The sequence below is a fragment of the Pleurodeles waltl genome, chromosome 4_2, assembly GCF_031143425.1.
Source record: "Pleurodeles waltl isolate 20211129_DDA chromosome 4_2, aPleWal1.hap1.20221129, whole genome shotgun sequence".
NCBI classification, from domain to species: Eukaryota; Metazoa; Chordata; class Amphibia; order Caudata; family Salamandridae; genus Pleurodeles; species Pleurodeles waltl.
The window spans coordinates 796455148-796474819 of NC_090443.1; the positions used below are offsets into that span (position 1 = coordinate 796455148).

The window sequence follows — 19672 nt, forward strand, 5'->3', positions numbered from 1 at the left end:
GTGGCAGCAATACAGCATCGCAGGGTTATTGAACATGCAGGTAGGACGTGATGCTAATTAAAATGGGGCTTTGCTGTCATGGCTTTCATATTGAGGCATGCGTAAAACATTGAAGTAGTCCATTATTTTTAATAAAACAAGTTGAAATAGGTGCTCATGCACAAGCAATGCAGGCAAAACCATTATAATAATAGGTACAATATAGGAATGGAGTGTAATAAACCCACTTTTAAAACATGGTATTCTTTGTAAGCGTACATTCTTCTCGTACCTTCAGAAAATGAGCATCAATAGGTCTGGAGTCTTTAGTAGGGGTAGAGGAGGGAACGGTGCCACAGCTCCATTTGTCCTGTGGCATTAGCCGACACAGCAAAAAAGACACCACACCTTGCTACACACATCATTACATGCAACTACCTTGCACTGCAAAGCAGCGATTATTTGAGACAATACATGACCTAGCGTTTGTTTAAAATGTTTAAATATGACTGTGTATGTGTCATGGCAGACACATTTTCATGTGTCCATCTGTGATGCGTTGCTCCTGTCCGATTTTGTCTCTGATGTTTGGGACTTACAGTCCTTGCTTTATAATGAAATAAACAAGTCTACAAATCCCAGAATTCAAAGAAAAAAACTTGGACTGGAGCAACTGAGTAGTCATGTATTAATATGGGAAACTTTGCAGGGCTGATGTATGAGGTATACTTCTATAGATATATACACATGCGTGTATATATCTATATCTGTAAACAAATATTACCTACTGGTAACAACCAGTAGGGAGCTATACCTAGCACCATCTTTTCCCATAGACATTATTTGCTAATAACTTTGCCGACATTTGAGCAATCTTCACCAAATTTTCAAAACTCTGGAACATTTTAAGGTGATTCATCAAGCAGATTACAAGAAAAAGAGGGGTCCTAAAAAACTTTTTCCCTTATGGTTTGTCTATGGGGATTTTCCAGTTTTTTAACATGACTACAGCCTGAACAGCTAAACGGATTTACACCAAATTTGGCAGAAAGATAGATATTGGTCCAGAATGATCTCTTTTTGTTATCTGGTGTAAATCTGTTCAGTAGTTTCGGAGTAATTAAAGGAAATAAAATATAGACATCTCTGGATGCCGTTCCTTACTGGGTCCACTCGTGGAGGATCCGCGGATACCGGACTAAAAGTAAGGCCCTGACTGGCTCGCCACAAGCTGAAAGAAAAGTTGCAGCCTCCATTTTCTTTGTCGCTAGGGCTGGGGGGTGGAAGAAAAAATGGGGAAAACATATAAGGGGTCAGTATGGATGTATCCTGGCACCATAGGACACGTGGAGGTGGTCCTCAGGAACTCCTCATGGGCAATAAAATTAGCCTTTTTTTCTAGCTGATCCACAAATCCATCTTGGCCCTCAGCATGGCCCCCTGTGTGAAATCGCGAAGGATTCATGGATTCAAAGCAGACTAAAAAAAAAGTACAACCATTCACACCCAAACCCTTACCGTACATGGCTGAAGGCTGTGTGCAGAATGAGTTTGGGTGTCTGAGAGGGGTAAGTTGTACACCTGGCCACAGGCCAGGCCCTACGGCCAACCCCTGTCGCACATGGCTGAAAGTTGTATTAACGTACAGTATTTACATATTGCTTTATGTTGAAAAAAAAGTAGAAATTCTATGAGAAAAACAAAGGTTACAGGGATGTTATAGTTAGGTTAATGTTTTACCCAAATTCAGCAGTTGTAGTTATACTTATCTGAAGAAACTATAATTTGTGCCGTAAAGTAACTTTAGGCAACAAGTTATAGCCTCATAACATAAGTATAACTATAAGTCCATTGTGGACAGACAGATCTTTCGATAAATTGAATATTTAAAAGTAAACATTATGTTCCTCTTATTAATGACGCTTTATAGCGAACAGCATCATTTACGGTTGATTTAGGTGCGAGGGACCCTGCTCCGAAGGAAATGCAAGAACACTGTGTCTTTCCTCAACCACCTTAAACATTCAAATTTGTGAAGGTCACCCTAAAGTCACCACCTCAGTACAAACCAGAGCACCGAGCAGAGCCGTGTTAAGGCACGGGCAAAGTGGGCAATCACATCTCCGCCTCTCTCTGTCTACCTCAACCTCTACTTTATCTCTCTCTGCCAAGTATCACCTTAAGGATTGTTGCTGCTGTAGCCGAGACACATTTCAATGGGTTCTGTATGACAGTTTTTGAAAGTTTAACTATAATTCAACATTGTTTGGCATCACACAGTCTTGAAATAGCAGAAAAAGGATAATAAAATCCAAAGTTGCTCCGAACAGGCGGCCCTAAAATGTTTACTGGCCGGGCCCCCAAAAATCCTTAAAATGAAACTGATACTGTTTACTCTGTTCACCCACCACAGCGTCATAGATGGGTTCATCGAGGAATGCCTTTGCTCAGAGGCGCGAAGGCATTGCCAAACACAGGGTGACACCATGGTCATCCATAAATTAACATGGATAATTTATGCTGAAACATGAGAAGGTCCCAGATTACCCAAACAGTTGCATGTTACTGGGTCGTAGGCCACGATGAAAGTCCCAGTGCTTTGACAGATGAATCTTAGTTACCAGTGGCCAAGCCAGTGGATTGCTCTACATATTTCATGCATACAGGGATCAGTGGCATAACGAGACTTTAGGGGAGGCCCTGCAAAATACATCGAGGCCCCCCGAGCTCTCAGGCAGGGTCCCCGGCACCACAGGGGATGTGGGCCTATTGTTACGTCAGCGACAGGGTTGAACAATGTACTCAACATGGACACATAGAGCGCAAACAGGTGTACACAAGCAAACAGAATTACTAGCAAGCATTCGCAAACAAACCAATACACATATCGACAATTACATTAACTAGGTACTTGTGAACACAGACAATACACATAAGGTACATAAACAGGTACAGACAACACATCTTGATGCAGGCATGCAGTCGCAGGTAACATATGTGCAGCCAAAATAGTTTGTTGGATGCATACATTAATGGTTGGGTGCATGGATGGATAGAGAGATTCACAGGTCAATGAAGTGGCATAGAGATACTTAAGTGCATGGATGCATGGGTAGGTGGATTGTTGCATACATGGATGAATGGGTAAAATGGGTGTTTGTGATGCTGACACTTTATTCTTTTTTATTGTTGCTGCTTTCTATGGGTTTATGGGGCAATTTAGACTCAGATGTAAACTGCGGGTGAAAATACATGTACATACAACATTCATGCAGGATTTCCTATATGTTTTTGAAGCTAGGTGTTAAAAAATGGGGCTTAACACTGGAAAATATTTTTATTCCTGCTCTGCATGTCAGTGCCCAAGTTATAGCCTGCGAAAAATGGGAGCCAGCTCAGTTTGTGCTCAGCTCGTAATTCAAGCTAGAACTAAAAATGGGACCAAATACATTTCAAATCCTTTTTGGAATTAATGTACATGTCAAAATGATCCTATTGGGACATTTGTCTCCTGTTTACATTGCAGCAGCACAGACTGTTAACAATATTGCCTTCTGCCTGGTCTCCCTAGGTTTTTTTACTCTTTTTTGATCTGGTTTCGCTGTCATTTTGAGTGTATACTTCAACACCGCCATTCAATCTCACAGTGTGTGTGCTCAGTCGCCCGTACCAAGGGTATATTGGCTATATCCAGTTGGCTTATTCAACTTTCTAGCATGGTCGGTAGGTTGTTTCAGGAAGTGCACCAGTGGCACGGAAGTTTTATACATTAGCTACGAAAGTCCTAAGTGTACTTTCAGCCCACAGCACTAGGTGCTTCAAAATGTTGTTTTCACTGTATTGGTAAAGTGGCCTTTTCCTGTGATGAGGCCTAGATGTAAAAAAGTGTTATTTTACAATCATTTTCATCTAAGAAAATGTATCAAAACTCTAGTTGGTAACTTAAAAACACAATTTCAGTATTCTGACAGAAGCCTGGCAGTAGTAAACCAATACTACAAATGTCCTTTCCATCCACTGGCAGTAATTTGCACCCTAGTGAACAGTGCTTAATTTGTAAATGAAAACGTTCCGATGCCCAAAGCCCTCCTCTTAAACATGAGGCTGCTGCAATTAAATGTGGGAACACGGAATACTGAGGCGACGTAATCCTGAAGCCATCTCGGGCCTCTCAAATCCATTTAAAGCCACTCCCTGCCCCTTCAGCTCACTCTAGCAGCTTTCTACTTTCTCCCGTTGTAACGCTTTTTAATTTTTCCCTTCCTCCGTCTTTCCCATATGTGTCTTTTGAACGCAGCAAATGGCTTGGGACTGAAGAATAGGCGCCGGCCCTCAAAAATAAGTGCCGGTGCTCAGCACCGGAAACAACAAGCACATATTAAGCACTGCTGGTGAGGCATTAACATGTTTTCCTGTTACAGAACAATAGAATGAGCTCTGTTGGAGGGAGGCTGGCAGGAGTAATTACTGACCACTTAATTTGGAAAGGAGATTTCAGAGTGGACAGGAATAAAAGGTGAGAGCCGAGAACGGGCCTTTCACAAGTTTAAGTTAGGAATGGCCCTAAATTGAGAAGTGTTTTGAAAAAGTGATAATCGTGCAGAGATTTGTCTCTACTTCAAGTAAAAGACAAACCTGTTGCATGATCAGTAAGAAAGGACAAGGCATGAGAGCAGATTACACGCTCTGAAGAGTCGAGCCTCCCATCTTGGACAAAGGCTTCAGGATTATTCTGCAGGCAGCAAAACAGAAAATGTTGCAACCATGATGGCTGTTAATAAGAATTCTACAGGGATTGGGGCAATAAATGTCATCAATCAAAGACTGGTACATTTGATAAAAAGTCACTACACCATAGGCCCAGTCCATCAGAAAACTTCTGGAACTACGGAGAGACAAGAAGAGAGGAAAATGAAATTGCATGCCATCTGGTGCTGACTGTGATGAGGACTGAAGTCTGACCTGCTCTCCACTTGTACCCAGGGATGGAAGGGCTTTCTAGGGGGCATAAGGCTGGCTTCCCTGTACTGCCTCAGGGACACAAGGGGCTGAAGAAGGATTCCAGTTTTTGTGGGAGACCTGCACAGTTGGGAGTGGACTGCATTGGACCTGGAGGAGTCCTGGCTGGACAGAGACCTCAACCATAGATGCCTTCCCAGGAAGGTTGGGAGCTGTAGGACGAACTACACAATACCATCATCTTCAAGAAACTGAGATTCTTGGTCAAAGTAAGGAATCAGGGACGGAGAGATCTGTCTCATCCTTGGTTCAGTGATTGGAATCCTCCAGAAGAAAACCAGGAAGATTTGAGCATTACACAGTACCAGTGAATAAGGTCACCGATTGACCTTTCAGTCTCTGTGAGGCAGAGCAGTTTGCTGACAACATTTTCTTGCTTTCTGTTTGGTGCAAGCACAGCCTCTTGTGGCTGTTTTTGGAATTGCACATACGACTAACAGTGACCTTTATACCCCCATCGTCCTCAGGGTCCTGCTTTGATATTTTATCAAAAAATCCATATCTACTCTACATATTTTATATTTTTCCAAAACAGTTTGAGCATTTCATTGTGTTGTCTCTTTAATGTTGTGTGGCACTACTTGAATCAATGACACATTTTGCTGGGAAAGGCATGCGTTTTTTGCTGTAGCTACCAGCAGTTGAGCGGAGTTTTCTCATTGAACTGTGCTTTAACCTTACAAAGAGTGTGCCATGTGAGGATGGCAGACTACCCCACACAACTAATAATTCACTTTCTCACATCAAGTGAAGTGGGAAAATGAACAAAGGATATTTTTAACTACTGAAACATTGTTCTCTGCTTTTTGCTGAGTTTGGACACTGCTCACAAATGCATGTCCGAACACTAAATAGGTTTGTTTATGAAACCCAGTACCACAGTATCTGTATTGCAAAGACAATCAATTTGTAGATTCAAATTGAGATTGTTTTAATTTGTTTCCTAATATTTGCACTTCTGGATTTTCTTAAATGGGTGTTAGAACAGGGGTTTCTGGTTGTCAGAGTGCGCACCCTGTGCAAGCAAGAGCCACCACTCTAATCAGGGTAAGCTGGATACCCACTAAGAAATAACCTGTGCTCACCACCTGGAGCTTGGCACAGAACAGTCAGGCTTATCTAAATAGGTACTGTTAAAGTATTTGTGCAACACATACAGAGTAATGCAATGAAAACACCACGAAAAAGATGCCACACAGGTTTAGAAAAGTAGACATTAATTTTCCAAATTAATCAAGAGCAAAACAACAAATATCCAATAAGTAAAGGTCATGTTATGAATTTTAGAAGAATAAAATAGTTCTAGCACTTAGAAGCAAATAGCTTTAGGGGTTACCTAAGGCTGCGTTGGATTGGGGCAAAGTCAACAGTTTATGTTGATGGCAATGGAGCACGGGCCGTGTATGGGAGCCACTCAGGCCTGGGGAACATAGTACCTTGATCCTGGTCGCAAACAAAGGACGAGTCAATTTTCCTCATGCAGTGCTGGCAATGCGTGTGTGCCAAAAATGCAAAGCACTGGTGCTGCGATGCATCGATTTAGAAGCCGATGCACCAGGTTTCTTCATGCAATGAAGGGATGTGTCAACCTCCCTTCAGGAATGGTGGTGATGCGGTGGTTCCAAAATAGTGTTGTTGCGTTGGTTCAGAAGCCGATGCACTGGAATTCTCTATGCAGTGAAGGAATGTGCAGATCTTCCTTCAGAATTGGCAGTGATGTGATGGTTCTGATGCAGCGATGATGTGATGGCAAAGCACTGGTTCTGAGTGTGATGCGCCAGATCTGCTCCCGCAACAGGGTCGATGCGCCGGTGACAGCTTCCAGCAGGCAAGAGATGCATCGATTTCCCTGGTGCATGTATCTGGGTCTACGTCCAGTAAACCAGGAACAGGAGCAGGGGTAGAGACTTTGATATCCCTGAGTCTCTAGCAACAGGAGTCAAGCCAGCAAGCCCTTGAAGATCACTTGGGGTGCAAGGCAGAGTCCAGATCTCCCTTAGCAAGGTCAGACAGCAGCAGGCAGGAGGGGTACACAGCAGAAAATAAGTCCTTCCAAGTCAGCAGTTCAGCAATACTTGATGCAGCACAGCAGTTCTTCTGACAGAGTCCAGTTATAGGTCCAGAAGTGTCTGCTTTGGTGGAGCCAGAGACCCAGTACTAATACCCAAATGTGCCATGGAAGTGGGATTGACTTCTAAGAAGGGTCTTTGTGCAGAAAGGCCCTTTCTTCCTAGCCCTGGCTCCATACTACCAGAGCGTTGTAATCAGCCCTTTGTCTGGGGGCAGGCACTGCCTATTCAGTCATAAGTGCCATCACCTCCCACTCTTACTGCCCAGGAAGAGCCATCAGAATGCAGATGAGTACTCAGACAAACCTAACCTTCCTGTGTTTGTGACTGTCTAGATGGAATGCACAAAGTGTAGTTGTCATCCACCCCAGATGTGTATTGGAGACAGGCTGCAGTCATACAGAGCTGTAATAGCAGAGAAAAGCCCACTCTCTAAAAGTGGCATTTCTAAAATAGTAATGGTAAATCCGACTTTACCAGTAAAGAAGAGTTATCATTACTATTCCACAGATATGAAACATGACACAGCTACTCCTTTTTAATCGGGAATTAAAACTTAAAAGTGTATCAAGAAATTCCCAATGTTATCCTATGAAAGAAGGTGTCCTCACACTAGTGAAAAACGACTGAGAGTTTTTCACTACCAGGGCATGTAAGTCTTAAAAGTAGACGTCCTACCTTTTAGTTACGTTGCACCCTGCCCTATGTGCTATCTAAGGACAACTTCCAGGGAGAACCATATGTAATAAAATGGGTTTTGGGCTTGGCAAGGGATTTTGAATGCCATGTCGAAGTGCCAGTCAAACTGCATGCACACGCTCCGTAGTGGCAGGCCTGAGGCATGTTTAAAGAACTACTTCAATGGGCTGCACAATCAGTGCTGCAGTCCCACTAGTAGCATTTATGTTACAGGCCCAGAGTATATGGTATACTTCTTTACAAGAGACTTACAAGTAAATTAAATATGCCAATTGTGTAAACACCATACCATGTTGAGGGGAGAAGCAGATGTACTTCAGCCCTGGTCAGCAGTGTTAAAGTGCTCAGAGCCTGTGTCAACAAAAAGAATCAGCAAACATATGAGGCAAGCAGGCCATAGTTGAAAGCTGTTTACAGTCCTGAAATTAAATTGACCCGCACTAAATCTCAAGTAGAAACTAGCATCTGTAGCTCACATAAATGTTAGCTATCTGATGTTGCATAATAAGAGGTGACACACATTTATCTCCTGATATTTTAGAAACAATGGACCAAAACCAAGAGTGGATGAGGTTTAAGAGTATCTTTTAGTCACCCCCTCTATTTCTAAAGTTGGAGTCAGTGGGAGTTATCTTTGTTCAAAATGGAGAAAAGGGTGGCAAGATCACAAGTGGTCTAAACCAAGAGTGGATGAAGTCTAAGAGTATAATTTAGTCATTCCTCTGTATGTCTAAAGATGGAGTGAGTGAAAGTTACCTTTGTCCAAGATGGAGAAGGGGCAGCAGGGTCACAAGTAACTTATAATGAAGGGATTTACACAAGACTCATATAGACAGAAAAAGACAACTGATGAGACTGAAATATATCAACTTCGCAGTGGGATAGATAGAGAAAATTGAGGTTGACATAGTAAGGGCCTCATTTTGAGTTTGGCAGTCGGACGAGCTGACCACCAAACGCACGGGAATGACACCACTACCATTGGGGAGGAGGGCATGCCCCCAATCATATTACAATGTTCCCGCAGGGTTGATGGGCGTGAACACTGTATTACTCCTTTCCCGCCGGGCTGACCGGTGGGAACAGTGCTAGATTATTGGTCTCTGCTCCCTTAAGTGAGCCAAGGCCAATACTGTAGCACACAAGCACCAGCAAAGCAGACAGTGTGCATCCTGATGGTGCTGGACAGGGGGCCCCTGCACTACCCATGCCACTGGCCCTCATAATGGAGAGATTCACACAAGCCCCTGCACTGTCCATACCCTTGGCATGGGGAGTGTAGGGGCTCCCCTTGTGGCTCCTGGCACTGGCTTTCTGCCAGCCTTTCCATGGTGGGGTGACCAGCATAGAAAAGTTGGCGGAAAGCTGAGTTGTAATCAGCACGGCATTGCTGAGTTCAGTGCCACTGTGGCTGATTAAAACTCAGGCTGCCGCCATTCTGTCGGGAACGATGTGCATGGCAGTGACGGCGGTCCCCTTGTGGGTCCGCCTGCCAGGGTTATAATGTGGCGGTCAGACTGCCTGGAGTGCAGTGGTCCGACTGTCACCGCAAGTGTAGCAGTCCTTGGACTGCCACATTCATAATGAGGCCCTAAAAGATAGGAAAAGCATAGCAATAATAAACTTGTTAGACTTAATTCAGGATGCCAGTTATCCAGTTGAGAAAGACAAGACACAAAGGAAATCAGTTTAGATAGGGATGGAAACCAAAGAGATCCTTAAATGAAGAAAAAAGGGCATATGTTCACTTTTCTGGAGATCATTGATCAGAAGATCGGAGTATTACAATGCAGTACAGCAAATCAAATATACATCTCCTTATACCACTAAAGGTATTAGGTTACTTCTGTTTTCAATTACCCATTGACTCCTTTAGAGGGAATGAAGTATCTTTTTTATTTTCCAAAAATTAATTGCTTAGCATGAAACACTTTGCACTGGGTGGGCATAGTCATTTGAGGCTAAATAGAATCATATTGTTTTCCCAGAGATGAAGTACCACTGCAGATTTATGATTTTCTATCAGCATCCTATATTATGGAAAAGTCCATAAAAACCACCCAACCTCACAAAAAGCAATACTAATATCAGCTTGCCTGTCATGTGGATTTCATTCCACACAAGCATTGTGTAAATGCTGCAAATATCAGAAATTACTATTACACAATATTAAATTTCTTAATTAACTAACCCTAGAAGGAGGAAAGTATGAGTGGGCCTTGCTGGGATTAAAATGGTTCACCTGCATATTACAGCAGTGCCATCAGATACTCTGAAGTCACTGACCCATCTATCATGGCTGCAAATTATGAGATAAACCATATTATAATCTTAACGTTGTTCGGGTTTACAAAGGGTGTGGATCTTAGATGAAGAAGCAGGTCTCATGTAATGCAATGTTTATAAAACGATTGTGGGGATTTAGAAATGTTCTTTTATGTAATATTCACTTAAATAGTACAGGAAGTGACTTGAACTATACTTGATAAGGCTTCTGGGAATTATAATGGAAATATTCGTCAACACTCAGTGGTTGTTTGCTACAAGGTGATATCTGTTAGCTTCTTTTTAGAATTTTAGTTTTTATTATGTCCTTTATGTTAATTCTATTTGTAAGCAAATTGGTATTTTGTGCTTCATATGCATTTCTGTTATATTTGGCATAAAATATTTGTCTTATGCATCTCAAATGTATTTCTCCTCTCCAATTTCCTTTCCTCTGAAGGTTCAATTTCTTAAAAGGGGGGAGGGACGTTCCTCTTCACCATCCTATTTGGCTCTATTGCACTATGGGCTTTATAATTTTCTCTCTTTTTGACCTCTTAGCTGTTTCATGCACATGCTACCCCTTCCTTCTTGCTCTTCTTGCTTTATCCACTACCTTCTATTCTCTTATTCCTGTGTCTACTTGGTGCACCCCTCCGTTTCCTTCGATTACCACGTGGTTGTTTACTTTTATCAAAGTTGGTCCAAAACTGGACACTGAAGAAAGACTCCCTGGTCTGCTAAGGTCTCTAAGGTAGACGGCAAAGAAAAACTTGGAGATTTCCCACTGGGAAAGACTGCATATGGTCTCCCCCCCTTTCCATGTGAAGTACTTTTAAGATTTAAAAAGCAATCAAAAAAAGCAATCAAAGACCAGGGCCCCTTTTTTATTTAGTATGGTAGCTGAAAGTTATTTTGACTTTTGACTTACAATCACTTACAACGCAGTTATCCCATTTTCAGTGATTAAAATAAATCTCATATAGTGACAAAATGGTCGGCATGCCATACATGACTATTGTTTTATTTGCTGACAGAATTCAGCCAAAATGTGACCAATTATGTTGACATTTCTGGTGCCAACGGTTTTGATTGCACATGTTGCACTTGTGAAATTTGAAAAATGTAGAGTAAAGTCGTTTCTTGTAATTTGTTTTTATTAATATTACAGTATTGTGAATTAAATGTTGTTTCCAAGTAATGCAAATCTTGTTTTATTTATTTTGGTGGTGTTCAGCTTCACTTTGAAAGTGGTATTAATAGCACACTGACAGTACACAAGGCAAAGCAATCGTTGCACGCCCTTTTTTAAACATATTTTAAACTGTGATTTAAATTATTACATTAATTAAATTATTTACATTAGTAAAGCAACCTATATTTTCAGCCAAGTCACCCAGCTGCTTGCCCAAGCACTATGCTGATGATGAGCTTGGAATGTAAATTTTAGTGACCCAGATGTCAGCAGAAGGTGACAAATGTATGTCTTATATTTGACATCGTAATATAGGGAAGCTACACTGGCACAGTTTATTTTTTATTTTTTATAAAAATTTATGTTTTATGAAAATAAAGAAAATAAAGCATAACATTGTGTACAAATTTATGTTTTATGAAAATAAAGAAAATAAAGCATAACATTGTGTACAAGTGTCAACCTTATAAAGTACAATATTATACAATACCATACAATACAATATAGTAAAGAAAGGCAGGATAAAATAGAACAAGATAGGATCAAATAGGGTAGTCTAAGGTACAATAAAATAAAGTATAAAGACTAGTTTGTGCTCCTTATCAAAGAATGTTGAATGACGTGTGTTATGAGTGCTTGAGTTGTTTGACATTGATCAGTCCGGCCTATCGGGGGACTTGGCCCTTAGTGTCTATATCTGTCAGTGGCAGGAATGTAGGTGCTTCAAGATGCCAGGCGAGTGTCGGAGTGGGGACAGGGAACCAGACCGGGAATGAGCCCAGCCGTAGGGCGAGTGATCTAAGTTATTGAACTCCATTTTGCTCTAGTCACCCGCGGCACAATTTTAAAAGTGCTGATGTTTTCACTTTGGTGGTCACAATTGTGCCTACCAGATTTAACAGTGTGCTAATAAGATTTAAGTAATGGCAAAGTATATTTTAGAGTCTAGGCTAACTGCTATTATCAAAACAAATTAGTTTTTCTAATGTTTAATGTTTGATTTTTAAGTATAAATAGACATGCGCATAAAATTGTATGCACTCCTATGTTATAGCTAATGTGATACATTAACAAAGCTTTACAGCTCATAATGAAATGTTTTACTTATTCCGATAGTATATTATTAATGCTGAACATACAAGTTTGCATATTATGTGTGTTTTATTACCAAATATATTAATGCATTTATATTTCTTGTGTTAGCATAACTAGGCCAATAGAGCTCATAATTTGCAATCATATAAAGTGATGAATCATTGTTCTTTATAACGTGAATGTTTCCACTAGGTTCCGTTCGCATGAGTAACAATAGGTTTTTTGTTCAATTGCACAGAGACTTTTAGTTTAGTACCCTTGAAAAAGGAACATCCAGCCCTGTGGACATAACTGGAAATAATTTGTTTGAACTGACATATGGATTCACATGGGATTGAGACAAGTCCATTGTACACCCTGGGAAGAAACTGTTTTGTTGCAAGTGAAAGTAAATTGTTACAGAACTGTTTGGATTCACACTGAAAGAGGAGACAATCTCAATCTGGACATGAGAAAATACCAGACTATTGCAACCTGACACTTTATTTACCTTTTGATTGGTTGTTGCCTCTTTTGCGTGATGGGAGGCCACTGAACTGACAAATCAACGCCATTTGTGTGCTTTTTACTAGGGATGGACTCCCTAAGTTTCAGTCAGTCTTTCTTTGGTTCTTGAGAACTTTTGACTCTGTGCAGTTCTCTCTCTGCACTTTCCTGATGATGCCTAACTGGAATTTGCTGCTGATCTAGATGCTTTGCTGATGAGGAATCCTTGAAGAGTTATATCTCCCTGCTGATTGCCATTTCCCTTGATATGTCGTTCTTTTTCTATAATAGAAGCTAGCATGCCGACACTCACCTACTTTAATTTTCTAGCTAGTAACCTATAGCCCTAGATATATTCTTTCTAAATTATTTTTGTCTTCTTTTGTATTTTGCCCACATATGTTTGTCCCCACACATGCATTTCCTAATTTTGTTAGCTGTATGGGATAATCTATGCCCACCCCAAATTTGTATGCTCTGCTTAAATGAACTTAACTATTGTTGATACAATCTGACCTGAAACATGTTCGGTGTTACAAATTATTTCCTTAATGATATGTATAATTCTTCTTGTATGCCTAATTGAGTTAATGCTTTTTTGATTAAATGATTTTGCTGCTATGGTTAGACAATGGTGTTTATATGTCTTTATAATTTGATTTTGCACACAGTCTTCATGACATTAGCTCTGTGGTTGTAAATTAAAGCTTTGAAATTCTTCATTGAATGGAGTTGCATTCCGTGGCAACATTAGTCATGGTGTCAAAATTGCTTTGATGGTGTTCAGGTAAATTTGTATATGGTTCACCACACTCTTTCTGGGTCAAAAGGTCCATCGACCTCTGTGAAGCGTTTGATTCCTGTGAAGGATGAAAACGCACTTGCAATTACCAGACAGGTTTCAGAAAAATACCCCAGTAGGTTAGAAAGAAATAACCACTATTTAAACCAATTATTAATTCCAATAAATAAAAAGCAACTGCATACCACAGGTTTCAATAGTCCATTCATGTTTGTGGTAACTTATTGTAAATGTTGTGGTGGAAAGAGTAAGAAATATTCAGGTGACACTAAGGGGGTGATTCTAAGTCTGGCGGGCGGCGGAGGCCGCCCGCCAGACTTCCCCCTCCAAAATACCGCTCCGCGGTCGGAAGACCGCTGAGGGTATTCTGGGTTTTGCACTGGGCTGGCGGGCGACCGCCAAAAGGCCGCCCGCCAGCCCAGTGCAAAACTACCTTCCCACGAGGACGCCGGCTCCGAATGGAGCCGGCGGAGTGGTAAGGTGCGACGGGTGCAGTGGCACCCGTCGCGAATTTCACTGTCTGCAATGCAGACAGTGAAATTCTTTGTGGGGCCCTCTTATAGGGGCCCCTGCAGTGCCCATGCCATAGGCATGGGCACTGCAGGGGCCCCCTGGGGCCCCACGACAACCCATACCGCCAGGAACAGGATGGCGGTATGGGCTGTCAGAATCCCCATGGCGGCGCAGCGAGCTGCGCCGCCATGGAGGATTCAAATGGGCAGCGGAAAACCGGCAGGAGACCGCCGGTTTTCCACTTCTGACCGCGGTCAAACCGCTGCGGTCAGAATGCCCAGCGTGGCACCGCCAGCCTGTTGGCGGTGCCCCCGTCATTTTAGCCCTGGCGGTCTTGGACCGCCAGGGTTAGAATGACCCCCTAAATGCCACAATTGTAATAGAAACTTGTCACCGTTATTAGACCATGGCATACAGTTTCCCCCTTATTATCTAGGAGGGTGAGAGGTGTATTGGACTTAATGTAGCAAATTCCTGCACTTAACATATAACATGTTTCTTTCGCAATTGTTCATATCCTAGTAACACCCTCCTCACCTCCAGGTACTGCATTTATGTGAATTTGTGGTGATGTGGCAACTAGAGGATCTGTCAGTCAATGCAGCATTTTGGATTATTATGCAGGTTCTGTCAGACACTCATCAGAATGAGAAATACTCCTGAATTTATAACTGAGAAATCTATAGGAAGCAGAACGCAAATCAACGCTCACTAAAATGTCAAACTTGCTTAACATCTCACTGCAGGCAAATTAAATCTATGCTAAGATGCAGAAAGCTGAGCTCATCTCGATAGATAGTTTTGGCTAAGTGGGCACTCATGTCACTCATCCCCAAATTATGTCATGTTTGGACTTTGCACTCAGTCACAAGGTATTTCTGTTTCAGTCCGCATCATCATTTCTACTGGCCCAGCATCAGTTGTGAACCAAATACTCAGTCAAAAGTCTTTACATGATACATTGCTGAAAAATGTCATTAAATTCTACAATTCGAGGAAGTGCTCTAATGAAATAATCTACATTACCACAACCCCATAGGAATGTTTGAATTATTCACAATCTCAAATGAAACATGAGAATAACATTGGCTTCTAATTTTTAAAACTTGGGATGTCAGAATCGTTACAATGAACAGGTATAACACGAAAAATTAGAAAACCAGGTCATACAACAAGTGAGGATTTTGGGGAGATAAAAACCATCAGTGGGATGCTACTGTATGGATAGAAAGGTTTCCAATCCACCTTTCTGAAACCTCTAGCTAGTTTGACCGGGGTACAAGACACAATATTGTCTCTCTGTAGGTATAATTGCTTTCGGAGACACAGAGAGATATGGGCACACACATTGCCTTTCGGCATATAAAAGAGGATGGTTAGAGTTAGACCTGACATCGTTGGTGTGGTTTCCCCTAACCTTTTGCCTTCAGACTTCCTGTTTTTGCTGACTTTGTTTTTGTTGGTCTTGGGATTATGCCCACTTTACCACTGCTAACCAGTGCTAAAGTGCTTGTGCTCATCCCTAACACGTGGTAACATTGGCATATACCAAATTTAATTTACTTATAAGTCCTTAGTGAAGAGCACTAACTGTGCCCAGGGCCTCTAAATTAAATGTTACCAGTGTCCCTGCAACACTGATTGTGCCACCCACTTAAGCAGCCTTTTAATCATGACTCGTGCCTGCCACTGCACAGCCTGCGTGAGCAGTTTTGAAACTGTCATGTCAACCTGGCAAAGGAAACCTTTTGCCAGGCCCAAACCTTCCTTTTTAATACATATAAGCCACCACTAATTTAGGTCTTAGAAAGTCCCAGGGACTAGGGGCAGTGTTTTTACAAAGTTGGAGATGTACTTTTAAGTTTTACATGCCCTGGTAGTGAAAGACTCTTACATTTGTTTTTCACTACTGGAAGGCTTATCTCTCCCATGGGATAGCACTGGAGTTGCCTTAAACCCTGTTATAAGAATCCCTTCAAATGAAAAAGAATTAGATTTTCCAAGTTAGGTGTCTCTAGAATCATAATTTAAAAGCACAACTTATGCTGTGCTTTTAAATTGTGAAGTTGGATTTTAAATTGCAATTCTAAAAAAGCTACTTTTAGAAAGTTGGGATTTTATTGCATTAGCCATTTGGTGCCTGTTGCCTGTCTCTGCTTGCATGTCTGGAATGGGGTGACAGCTAGGTGTTATGTATTCCTCCTAGACAGCTACACCAAATGGGGTCTTAGGTGTGTGACCTGATGGACCTTAATGGGCAGTTCTGGGAAGGATGGGAGTGAGAAGCAGGGTACAGCCTCACTTACATCTGAATAGGCTATGTCCTGGCTACACACAAAGGGCTGCATAACCCCCTTAGTGAGCCTGGAGCCAGGGCAGGAAAGGCAGGGACTCTGTGCACGTCAAAGCCATGTCTCTGAAGTCTCCCCCACTGTAAAGGCACAACTGGGTATACGTACTGGACCTCTGACACCACCACTTCAGTACACTTCTGGACTTGTGGATACTCTACCAGGAAGAAGGACTGTTTTGCTGCTGAAGGACTGTCACTCTGCTTGACTGCTACTCTGCTGGACTCCTGCTTTGATGTGCTGGCCTGCCACCTGCTTTCCTCTTGCCTGGGAGTGAGAAAGACTTGACCTGCATCTCTCCAACCCAGAATCCAGAGTGACTTCACGGGCTAGATGGCTGGCTTCCTGATCAAGTCTCGGTGACATAAAAGACTTCTAACCACTCTGCTACTTCACCTGGACTCTGCCATCTGTGAGTCTATCCTGCCAAGTGGTGCCACCCCAGCCCTGGACCCAAGTTAATGAGCCTAAGGTGTTTGCTCCAGCAAAAGCGACACATCCTCTACTGCAGAAGAAGGACCAATGCAGTGCCCATGCTGTGGGGGGTCAGAACTGACACATTGCCGCTAATACATGGGTCAGAACAGATGCAATAGACTTGTACCAATGCATTGTTTTCGGAACCACCTCTGCATAATGTGTTCCCCAAGCAAACTCCTCACATTGCTCATCAATGGTAGCCTTGACCACAAAGCTCAACCTCACCATCACCGTGACTGCGTGGATTGGAACCAACGCATGGCCTCTATGGCACCACGCATCCTCAATCTGCAAGCCCTGTTGACAGGATTCTTGACTTTGACACATTAGGATCTTGCACATCAGCCTCGCCTCACCTCAAAACTGACACATCACCTTGGCTGCGCAACACACCTTTGCTTAGGATCCACCAAATGCTCTGCAACCAGGATTTATGATACTTTAGTTCAACTGGCCTAAATGGGTCCCTGTTGCCGGCCCACACTCCATCACGCCTGAATTTTAGACTTTGTCACGCTCTAGTGCAACCAGATATCCCCTATTGGTGCTTTTTGCCTCTAAGCGCTTTTCTACAGTTTATTCTTTAAAAATTCATAACTCACATTCTTCTTAGTGGAATTTAGTCATTTTGGTTTTGTTTTATTTATTACATTAAGTTCTATTTTTCTAACCTGTGTGGGATCCTTTTTGTGTAATGTTTTTTCTGTTTAACAGTTTGAAGTACTGCACAAATACTTTACACATTGCCTTGAAGTTTAGCTTGGCTGCTCTGTGCCAAGCTACAAAATGGTGAATACAGGTTAATTGGAGATTTTATTGTGCCTTACCATGACAAAGATTGTGCTTGCTGCTTGATTAGTGCTCAAACGACAACCCAATTTCTCACAGTCAGGCTTTTATTCCATGTACTAAAGAGGTCCACAGACTTACAGTATCAAAGAACAGTTCATTTCTAAAGAAAAGCTAATAAGCATGGCAGTAGACTGAAACTGACAAACAATACGATAATTTAACCAAATATAGTACCAATTTTATTGAAATGTCAGGTGCCATCAGATTTTATTGCTCATTTTACATCTGTGAAACTTACAAGATGCAGCTGAGTAGTGGGACATGTTTGTACTACACCCATCATTATGACTAATGGCCAAAACTAATTTGAATAACTTCCACAAAATGCATTTATGTTTGAGAATCATTCGGATCTCTATAAAGGAGGCTATCTTTAATTCTTGTAAATTTTCTTTAGATTGGACTGATGTTTGGGTGTTTAAACTAGACGCAATACTCCCCAAATGCATGACCAGAATCGTGTGACAGAACAAGCAGATGTGCATTGTTTCTACGACAGTGGACAAATCAGCCAATTAGCATTCTGCCTGCGGCACGAAAAAATGGTGTTGAAGTCAGCCGCTTTTGCTTATTTCCATTCCACCAACAGTTGTAGACAGCCACAACTGTGCATGACTGGGGTGATTTGGCGAAGTACAGTAGCTGCCATGCTCTAAAGGTGAAGGCAGATACTGTAAAGATTTAAAAAATAATAAATATTCTGACAAAGATACCTCAGCAATACAGAAACACCCTGACAATCATTACTCGATAAATAGACCTGGGATCCACAATAATGAAAGGTAGCATTTATCTTAAAGGGACTGACTGACAGCCTATAAGCCTCTTCAACTTTTTATAGCACTGCTCAATGACACCTCGTGCATATCAAAATATCTGGAGAAAGGACTACATTTGTAGATGGCCTTGCAACTGCCAACATTCATAGTGCCCTTTCTATTTCCTTCCACCTTTTGCTGTATTGTCCATCATGTGTTTTATTGCAGGCAAAAACTAACCATGTCCTCAGGCACTGGGAGAAAACTCCCAGCACACCCGGAACATTGATTTTTGATTTTCCAAACAAATTCATTTTCGGAGATCATCTTTAGAAAATGAAATAATACCAGTTGATCAGTCATATTGGTAAGACGTAGCGGGCTAGCTATCATTTTGTGTTTTTTCCTGAAGGTATTTCTGTTTTTTCAGCCCAATTGCTTTTTAACAAAAAAAAATAAAAGCATACACAAATTAGTGGCAGGAATGTTTGAAATGATATGAGCCACTGGTAAGATCTCGGGGCTGCATCTCAGTACATCATTACTATGCCCACCACGCCTCCTCAGTTTGGACCAAGCCATAGGCAAGTCAATATTGACCCTGCTCAATTGGGAACAGTCCAGCCCAAACTGCCATGCCAGGTCCTCTCTGAACCACAATACAAGCAACTCAGGACCAGTTTGCCCTAGTTAAGGCTCATCAGCGAGGTACAGCTTGACTCCAGGATCACATTGTGCATGGGACCCACATCGGAGCACACCCTTCAAACTTAGGGTGACACACTAAAGGATAAAAAAAAGTGATGGATGGAATACCCAAATTTATCTCAACCTCTGGTAATTACTCGGGCCCCATCCCAGTCCATGATTACTCTGTACACTACACCACCTCGGTTTGGGCCCATCCCTATGAAAAGCAGTCTTCACCCCGCCCAAATGGGAACAGTCCAGCTCGAATTGCCAGGCCAGATCCGCCCGGAAACACAAGCAACTCAGGATTGGTTTCAGTCTAGTAGTTAGTGCTCATCAGCCAGGAATAGCTTGATTCCCTTGACATAGAGGGCATGGGATCCACATCTGGGCATACCCTTCCCATTCAGGGCTACACA

At 42.0% G+C, this 19672-nt stretch overlaps 1 protein-coding gene across 1 annotated transcript in view; it reads right to left on the minus strand.

The window, feature by feature from the left end:
• LRRC7 (leucine rich repeat containing 7) overlaps positions 1-19672 on the minus strand; it is a 1681735-nt gene that overhangs the window by 244557 nt on the left and 1417506 nt on the right. The window lies entirely within an intron of this gene.